This window comes from Furipterus horrens, unplaced genomic scaffold (assembly GCF_987537825.1).
Source record: "Furipterus horrens unplaced genomic scaffold, mFurHor1.1.pri manual_scaffold_5, whole genome shotgun sequence".
NCBI lineage: Eukaryota > Metazoa > Chordata > Mammalia > Chiroptera > Furipteridae > Furipterus > Furipterus horrens.
In genome coordinates this window covers 9,722,707-9,732,088 of record NW_028327175.1, presented here as the reverse complement: position 1 = coordinate 9,732,088, position 9,382 = coordinate 9,722,707, and the positions used below count along the sequence as shown (strand labels likewise).

At 45.6% G+C, this 9,382-nt stretch overlaps 1 pseudogene; it reads left to right on the top strand.

Annotated features, from left to right (window-relative positions):
* The first annotated feature begins 3,100 nt into the window (after window positions 1-3,100).
* LOC150008181 (proteasome subunit alpha type-2 pseudogene) lies at window positions 3,101-3,984 on the top strand (annotated as a pseudogene).
* The last annotated feature ends 5,398 nt before the right edge of the window (window positions 3,985-9,382 follow it).

The following is a 9,382-nucleotide window of genomic DNA, read 5'->3' as shown; positions in this document are numbered from 1 at the left end:
TATTGTTTATAAAATCCTTGAAATTCACTGTATGTTCAACAGTAGCAAAAAACAAGAAGAAATTACCACACCCCATTATACAGTGAACTTGAAAAGACTCCAGCAAAATACAAATTAGCATAAACTTCTTAAGTAATTATTAGAAACAAGTTTTAAGTGCACAGATACTTTATTAAATTACTAAATTGATGAATAGCTACTATAGAAATTGACTTCTGGAGAACTGACCTAGAATTTTTTCTGCATATATCAGAATTAGATCAGATAGTTTGTAACAGAAATCACAAATGACAGTGGCTTAAGATACATGATTATTTTTCTCTTCTGTAAAAGAACTAAGAGGTCCATGACCCAGGCTGTTACAGATGCCTTTAAGATCACCAGTGTTCTGAGCATCTTCAGTCTTTCGTCTTGACCATCCTTAAGGCTTGCCTTCCATCCTCAGGTACACTTCCTGGCCCAAGATGGCTGCTAAAGCTCCAGCCATCACATCTAGGTTTTAGACAAGAAGAAGGAAAAAGGGAGAAGGGAGGAAAGGACAAAAGGGTATGTAACAGTGGTCTGTCATTCTTTAAGGAGTTTCCCTTGAAGTTCTAACTGAAAAATGCCACTTAATCTCAGGAACCACTTCTAACTGCAAAGGAGGCTGAGAAATGTAGTCTCTCAGCTGTGCGCATTATTTCCTGGAGTAAAATCGGGGCTAGTTTGGTAAGAAAGAAAGGAATCATGGATAGGCAGTCTTGGCCAAACGACTGCACCAAGATCCTGAATCGGGTTTAGATATCAGGGCTCAGATTTCAAATAAGGAAGAAAACCTAGTGTCATCCTTTGGGCACTTAGGAAAATGATGAGTTCTCAGGTCACTGACCCGAGAAAGGGATGTTGACAGCCCAGCAGGCAGCTAGCAGTGTGACGTCACGGGAACCTTCCTACTTTGAGTGAATAGTGGGAAGCTGGCCTCGGAGATCTCTCCGGCCTTCACACTCTGTCTGCCTGACAGTCACTAGCATACGCAATCCCACGTGGTCTGATAACGGGTGACAGACAAGGGGGCAGAAGCAAGTAGATTGCTGTTATTCAGACTTCCAGGGATGCCCATGAAAAGATGTGTTTTCCCCAGCAGATGAGCTTGGACATGCACTTACCTGTGACTCCCCGGAACTGGTGGCACTAAGCTGCAGCGCATACTGCTGGGTCGTTTGAGCTCTGCTGCGTTCGCTGTGCTTTGGGGCAGGGAGAGGACGTTTTCAGCACCTTAAGGGCCCTGCCAGTGGAAACACGCGGTGCCGGGACGGACCTGAGCTGTCCCCTGTCCTGGGTGAGGCATGCGGCTTCTGCTGCACCTGCCATTGTGATGTCGAGAGTCCACCCCAGTATTCACAGGCACATTGAGAATCGACTTGCGGTCTGCTGTGGTCCAGAGCATCTGAAAACAGGCAGGCAGCTCCACCAGGGACTGTCCCCGGTTGCCTGTGGCGTCAGTGACGTCTCAGAGATAGGACACACTGAAGAAATCCAAGCAGCTGAAGGACAGTTGCCTCTCTCCTTCCAGAAGTTAGGGTGGTGCCTGTTCTACCAGTTCTGCGTCTTCCTCTTCCTCCCTCCTCCTCCTTCCCACTCGGAGCCTCCGGTGTTTCTGATTTTGCTCCAAAATCACCAAAAGGTTCATAGCACCGTCGACAGACTCTAGGCTACGCTCCTGCTTCCTCTGAGGCATTGTGTTCTGTGGGTTGCGAAAGATCTTTAAGGCTTACCCAAAATTAGGCTGAAAGTACCCACAAGGAGAAAAAGGGAAATCTCCGCAAAGGTAGCGGGAGGCGAAAATACTGTGACAAGGAGGTTGGGGGGAAGACACAAAGTCCCTTTGTGCCAGGGGCCCCTGGGGCTGGAGGGGGCGAATCAGGAGCAGGAGGGGGCTGAGGAAGCCCAGGCCGGGCCCCCTCAGACAGGGCTTCCCTGGTGTCCCCCTTGGGCCAGAGGCCTGCAGCCCAGGGACTAGAAGCCGCTGGTCGTGCCACCTGCCTCCTAAGCAGCTCGGGCATCATGTTGCTGTGGAAGATTTGCTGTGTCGGGACTTCGGTTTGGAGCTGAGAGTCTGAGGGCTGCTCGGAAGGTGACGGGGAAGTGGAGTCCCTCCCACCGCTTCTCATGAGCGTGGGGAACAGCGCCGCGGGAGAGAGATGTAGTGGGAGCCGCGTATGTCATTTTACATTTTCTAGTAGCCACGTTAAAAAAGTAAAAAAGACACAGATGAAATCAATTTTAATAATGCATTTTGACCATATAGATCCCAAATATTATTCCAATGCAATCAACATAAAAATAGCAATGAGACAGTTTGCAGTCTTTTGTTTTGCACGAAACCTTCACCGTCTGGTGTCTGTCTGGTCCTTCCGGCTCACTGCGACTCAGACCACCTGCGTTTCAGGTGCTCCGTCGCCACACGTACGAGTGGCTGGCGGCACGGCTCCAGTATCAAAGCCCCTTTCCTGTGGCTTCCCCAGAGCCTCGCTGCCCTATCTGTTGGAAATCCCTCCCTTTCTCCTGCGCCCCTTTCCTTTAACCTCTTTCCCAGTATTCTCCCCTCTTTCTGTCTCCTTTTCTTTCTTACACCACGACCTGTATAAGTCACTTCTGGAATCATTATAAATGAGAGGAGAGTCAGGACCAGGAAAAAGGAGCAACAAGAGCTTAACTTAGTGGCATGAGAAGCGATATGGGACGGATGGTATGCAGTTCTAGCCCGAACTGTAACGCAGCAGATCCATGGAGAAAGAATATTTCTAAGTGAATTTAGTAGGAAAAGAGTTCTTTAAATTAATTTCATTCACAGTGAAAAGAAAGAACTAAATTTCCTCTATGCTTTAATTACGCTATACCCAAATTTGTCCAATTTTCCAAAGGTAACCATCCTGGATTTCTTTCTGTTGCACAGAATCCATTTTAACAGCTCAGTCACTGTCTTTAGGGACCAGCCTCCCAGATGCTACACCTTCTCAGATGCTACACCGCCTTTGCCACCTGACAGCCCCCAACCTATGAGGTCTGTCCAGAAAAAGTCCAGCCATTGTTAACGTTCTTTAGAAAACAGGAATGTGTCTCCGGGTAAAGATGGCGGAGCGCGGTTACAGCTTTTCGTTGACTACGTTCAGCCCATCTGGTAAACTTGTCCAGATTGAATATGCTTTGACTGCTGTAGCTGGTGGAGCCCCTTCAGTGGGAATTAAAGCTGCAAATGGTGTGGTATTAGCAACGGAGAAGAAACAGAAATCCATTCTGTATGATGAACGAAGTGTACACAAAGTGGAGCCAATTACCAAACATATAGGCTTGGTATATAGTGGCATGGGCCCGGATTATAGAGTACTTGTGCACAGATCTCGAAAACTAGCTCAGCAATATTATCTTGTTTACCAAGAACCTATTCCCACAGCTCAGCTAGTACAGAGAATAGCTTCTGTGATGCAAGAATATACCCAGTCAGGTGGTGTCCGTCCATTTGGAGTTTCTTTATTAATTTGTGGTTGGAATGAGGGATGACCATATTTATTTCAGTCAGATCCATCAGGAGCTTACTTTGCTTGGAAAGCCACGGCAATGGGAAAGAATTATGTGAATGGGAAAACCTTCCTTGAGAAAAGATACAATGAAGATCTAGAACTTGAAGATGCCATTCATACAGCCATATTAACCCTAAAGGAAAGTTTTGAAGGGCAAATGACAGAAGATAACATAGACGTTGGGATCTGCAATGAAACTGGATTTAGGAGACTGACTCCAACTGAAGTTAAGGATTACTTAGCTGCCATAGCATAATAATGAACAACCTAAAAATCCAGAATTTCAGATAATCACTGTACTTAAACATGTTTAAAGTATGTTTTGTTTTGCAAACTTTTTGCATATGTATTTCTACATGATTTAATGGACTGATGTTTTTAAAATGACACTTATGAATCATAATAAACTGTTCAACTTCCAAAAAAAAAAAAAAAAAAGAAAACAGGAATGATAAAATAGTTTCTTTTCCCCTCTTTTCCTTCTTCCTTTTTGATGTTCAAGATCAGAGCCTTGGGGTGTTTGGCTCCAAACTGTGAGATGTAGGTTTTGCTTGGGTGGAAAGCTCTTCTTCCAAGTCTTAAGTGTGCGGGAAGTCTAGCTTTGGCTCCGAGAGACTTTAGGTTTTCCTCCAATTTCCTTATTTCCCTGTAGTCCTATTGCACTCACTCCTGCCTATTATTAGGATGATTGAAGATCCTTTTTGGTTGGTTCTGGGTATCCTTCTTACACGTCCCAACTCTTTCCTCTCATTGGGATACACTTGACGCCCTAGTGACATGCTGCCTCAAACTCTCAATTCATTGAATTAAAGTAAGTCAAACTGTTGTTTAGCTTCTTAAATAGAAATCGGTTGGTTGGTTGAATATTGTGACTGCTCACTGCCACATTTAGATATAATTTTGGTTAGATGGCCTTTCCCACCATGTGTTAGCCCAACATGAAAACACGGCTCTGTTTTGCCTTCGCCTCACTGGCTACGCTGAACCAAAGCTTTTGTTGTTTTCTGTCTAGCTTATCCACCACCCACTTCATTTGACCTTATAAACATGTTAAATAGATTTCTCGGATAATGACCATTTTAGCTGGCAACTTCCCGTTTAGATATTACAGTGGGCGCAGTGCAAATTAGAGGGCAGAGCAGAAAGCACTAAGAATCATGAGACCCTGGATAAATATAGTAGATGGCTCAGCCTTGGCAGGACAAGGCTGGGTTCTGGTCCCCCGTTACCCACTGACTCAGCGAGTGACTCCGGGTAGGCAGAGTAAAACAATCATCGGTTTCATCCACTGGTGACTCAGTTGTGTTGATCCCACTAATGGAGGCTGAAGAAGGAGTTTACTGTCACCAGGACACCTCATTTCCATCCCGGTGTTTCACTGTTCCCTGGGCTTGCCTCTGAGTTCACGCTCAAGAGAACAAAGACGCCCTTTATGCCCTGGCCCTGGGTGATTATCAGGCTGGCTGGCCTTATCCACAATGAGAAGGATCTTTCTAAAGCTTAGCAGATGGAAAATAGGAAGAGCTGGTCACCTGATATTAAAAGGGAGCCTTTAAAAGATGGCTTTGCTCAGGTTGGTGTTATTTTGAGGTAATGTGCTTCACGGCTCTGTGATTTCAGTAATAACTCAGGTCCACAAATGAGTCAGACTTTCAGTAAGAAGCCTGGTGTCCTGCCCAGCACCTAGCACAGCATTTTGCACATAGGAGATGCTCAGCGCATGTTGAGAGAGTGAGTGAGTGGGTGGGCAAAGAGCTGAAGGATGAGGTGTGATTACGCTGTAAACGGGCTTGTTCACATTTTTGGATGGCAGCTTTACTTGTTGACTCGATTTTCCAAGTGTTCGAATTTAGAATGGCCACATCTGAACCTCAAGTCTTCTTCCTTCTCCTGACTTTTAGAGTAAGGGTTGACTTACCTGGTGGCCATCTGATGGGTCTTTTACATTCGGTTATTTGCAGGTGATCAGAAGGAAGCCAGGAGGGAGGGGGTGACGATGCTGCTGAACCAGGATGGCCTCCCACTGTGTTCCAGGCTCAGGGGGGCTCCACTCTGCATTCTTCCTTCTCCAGTTCTAACACAATAGAGATGTGGGGCTGGTAAACCCATCACTGTTCCCTGAATAGAAATGAACAAGTCTTTCCCTCCATTTCCAACATCCCCAGCACAGACTGTGTTCATAATGTGCAATTTGGAAATGATGAGCAAAAGCCTAATCATAGTTGCAGCCTTCTATCCCTGCTCTCTGCCCACGTGGTCTCTTGCTCACCCACCAACGTTCACCAGGAGACAGCTGCCAGAAGGGGAGGCAGCTCTGGGGGCCACACAGTCCAGGAGCCAATGCATCAAGAAGGCATTTGTGACTTTGGGGTGTGGGGGCACAAGTGGAACAAAAGTAAGTGTCTGTTTGCTTTTGTCATGGGAGCAGCATTGGGAGAAATCACTCCTCACCAGCCAAGCCTAGTTGGTGGAGCCCAGACTTTTAAGACTGATTTATAATTGCCCAGTAAGAAGGATATCAGTGGGTGAACCCACCACCATGACTCTCTATCCTTCTGCTTGATTTTTTGAGGAGTGCCAGTCTGTGACAGGCTGCACTCATGTGAGGGTTACTCTGTTGTGTACCCACTGACACTGATGATGTACAGACTCTCCAAAGTCCCACTGTTTTATACTGTTCCAAAATTAATTCCGAGAGCATTTCTGGGAAGAATAGGGGAACTACTTTGGCATATGGGCCAAATCTGATGATTTGTCTGAAACCGATCAGCTAAATTTCTACCTCCTTTGTCCCCTTCTAGTCCCTTAGGAAGTAAAAATCAATATCATATTGTTCAGTTATTCCAAAGCAAGAAATAATCAGTAGTACCTCACACTTAAGAAGGGCTTCCCTTAATGACCTCAAAGTTTGTTCCACAGAATGGGACATTGTGAAGTCACTGGAAACTAAGTCTGTTTCTCATGAATTCTGACTTACTAGGAAGCCCAATCTTAATAGTCAATATTCTTAAAATTAAGAATTTTAGAATATTTTGTACAAAAATCCATATTGAAAGAAATGTCATCTTAAAAGATGTTTCAAATGCCTTGGTGAAATTGAGGTACACTGTAAATATAATAGCACTACCTTGCCCTGGCTGGTTTAGCTCAGTGGATAGAGCGTCGGCCTGCGAGCTAAGTGTCGCTGGTTCGATCTTCCAGTCAGGGCACATCAGAGAAGGAAAACTCTGACTCCAAAAAACCTCCGCTGCCTTGCGGCATACCTCTTCAGGGGAAAGACTAAGGGAGTAAACCCCGACAGAAAATCCGGAGCCGGAGTCCCTAAGGCGGTTTGACGTTGTAGTCAACACCGGCAACTCCTGCGGCGCACCTGAAGCCAAGCTGTATTGACTCCGTCTTTCCCTTGGATCCTTCAGCTGCGAAGAGAGGGGGGGTCTGCTGCATGGGCAACAGCAGACCCTCCATATCACCCTGCCCAGGCTCTGTAGCTTCAGCGTCATCACAAGATGTCGATTCAACATGGGAGGAGACAGATACCATGTCACTCCCGAGTCGGACTGCACAGCCATTCTCGGTGGTGCAGATAGACTCTTAAGAAGCTACACCATTGTCTCTCGAGACGGACGGCTGCCGACTGCCTTCACCGACCTTCCAAGAGGAAGCAGATTTTTAGAAAAGGTTATTTTGACACCATTTGATCTTAGTGATTCTCTATGATTCGTCAAGGATGAGTCTTTACAATCATAGCTGAAGGGGGCTTATCAACTCTGAGTTAAATGAATGGATAAACAAAATATAATATCATTGATGCATCCATTCATATATCGTTGAATGTCATACCTCTCTCCCTAACTCTGCTTTCTAAAGCGTTATTTAGATTCTTTTAAAACCAAAAGTAACGTTCAGTTCAGTCACTGTCTTATTGAAAATACCAAATGAGTGAAGTCTAACTCTGTGAGTTTGACAGTTTTACAGTAGTCAGCATCTATAGAACAGATAATCTAGGCTTTTATAAGATCTCTGTGGCCTCTCTAGGCTCCGGCAGAAGAGAGGCAGCCTTCCCTACGCATCTCTCTCTCCTTATCTGCAAGGAAACCTCAGAAGACCGCAAGCAAGTCCTTGTGCATTGATGGCCCAGAATGGATCCATGCTCTTTTCTAAATGGGTCACTGACAAGGGAGATAAACTTGCAATAGTTAATTAGGATTAACCAAGATCTGCCCCCTGAGCCATGGAAAAGAAGGGTGCAGGCCTGAACGCAAACAAGGGCCGGGGGTAAGGGATGGCAGCCAGAAACCACAGCGTCCGCTCCAGCTGCCCAGCTGCCTCTGACATGACAGTGGGGAGAGAGGTGTTTGAGGAGTGCGAGGTGGCTTTCTGTAAAGGTGGCTTTAAGTGAGGACACGAAGCTATTAAGGTGTAATTAGTGGGTGAGCACGCTTAACCTTTCCAAGATGGCTCACTAATGAGTTTTCAGAAAAGCCTTCCCTTATTCCTTTGGGTTGAATTACTGAATCCAGAATGAAAGTACTTAATTTACTGTGGCGTAGCACCATAAATAGGATATTTGTCGAATGTTTATTTAGCAACTCCTTTTTAAGCACCTGATAGCAAGGCACAATGCACGGTGCCATTGTAGATGCAAGAATATATCACAACAGTCCTTCACACCAACAGTCTGTTAGTCTGAGTGAGCTCTGTGAAGGAAGAAAGTGATGCCGTGGAGACGTGTCTGCTTATTAGCACTCAGAGGCGGGAACTGTAACGTTGAATGGTGGAGGAGATGGTGTTCGAGTCATCCTGGAAGGACTCTAAAATGGAAACTGAGGAAAGGATAGTTGAGGCATAAGGTTTTCACAGGGACATGAGATGCACCAGGAACATACAGGGAAAACAAGGAGCCCTCCTTTCCTCGGAAGAAAGAAGTTGGCAACCCATGGTTGGTGTTTGGTGCCAGGCCAAGGAGTTTGGATTGTATGCGTGTGACAAATATGGAGAGAATCCATGAGAAGTATTGGAAGGAGATGACGTTTAAGAATAGAATCTATTTTTTAGAGCAGCTTTAGGTTCACGGCAAAATTGAGCAGAAAGTACCGCGAGTTCCCATATGCCCTTGCCTTGACAGGTGCACAGCCTTCCCACCGTCACCGTCCCGCACCGGAGGGCAGTTTGTTAACCCTGCGTTCACACGTCGTCACCTTAAATCCATGGTTCGCATTAAAACTCACTCTTCGCATGTGTGTTCTGTGGGTTTTGGCAAATGTATAATGATATGTACCCGCCATGACAGTGTCCTGCAGAATAGTTTCACTGCCCGGACGGTCCTGTGCACTCTGCTCGTTCACTCCACCCCTGTAAGCCCTGGAGACCGCTGACCGTTTTACTGTCGCTTTAGTTTTGCCTTTTCCAGAATGACATACAGTTGGAACCATACACTATGTAACCTTTTAAAACTGAGCTCTTTTACTTAGTAATGGGCATTCGTTTTCTCCATCTCTTTTCAGGAAGTGCCTCTTAATCAGAGATTTCATTGGTGAAATTGTTTTTTGTTTTGTTTTGTTTTGATTGCTGAATAAATTGATTGGGGGGTGGCAATACACTGGCAGTGGTAAAGTCTGTTATTTAGTCATCAATGGTTTGAAAGGGCCTCGCTAATCATAAAGCGCGTACACGTTTTGGTGTTTGCAGTAGTCTAGAAGAGAAAGGATGAGACATTAAGGACAGCAGCATGCAGGGTCAGGGCAGTTCAGGTTTACACCAGCCACCTCCCTGAAATGTCTTGGACTTGCAAGAGGTAATACAAGGGTACCAGGGCCCCCAAG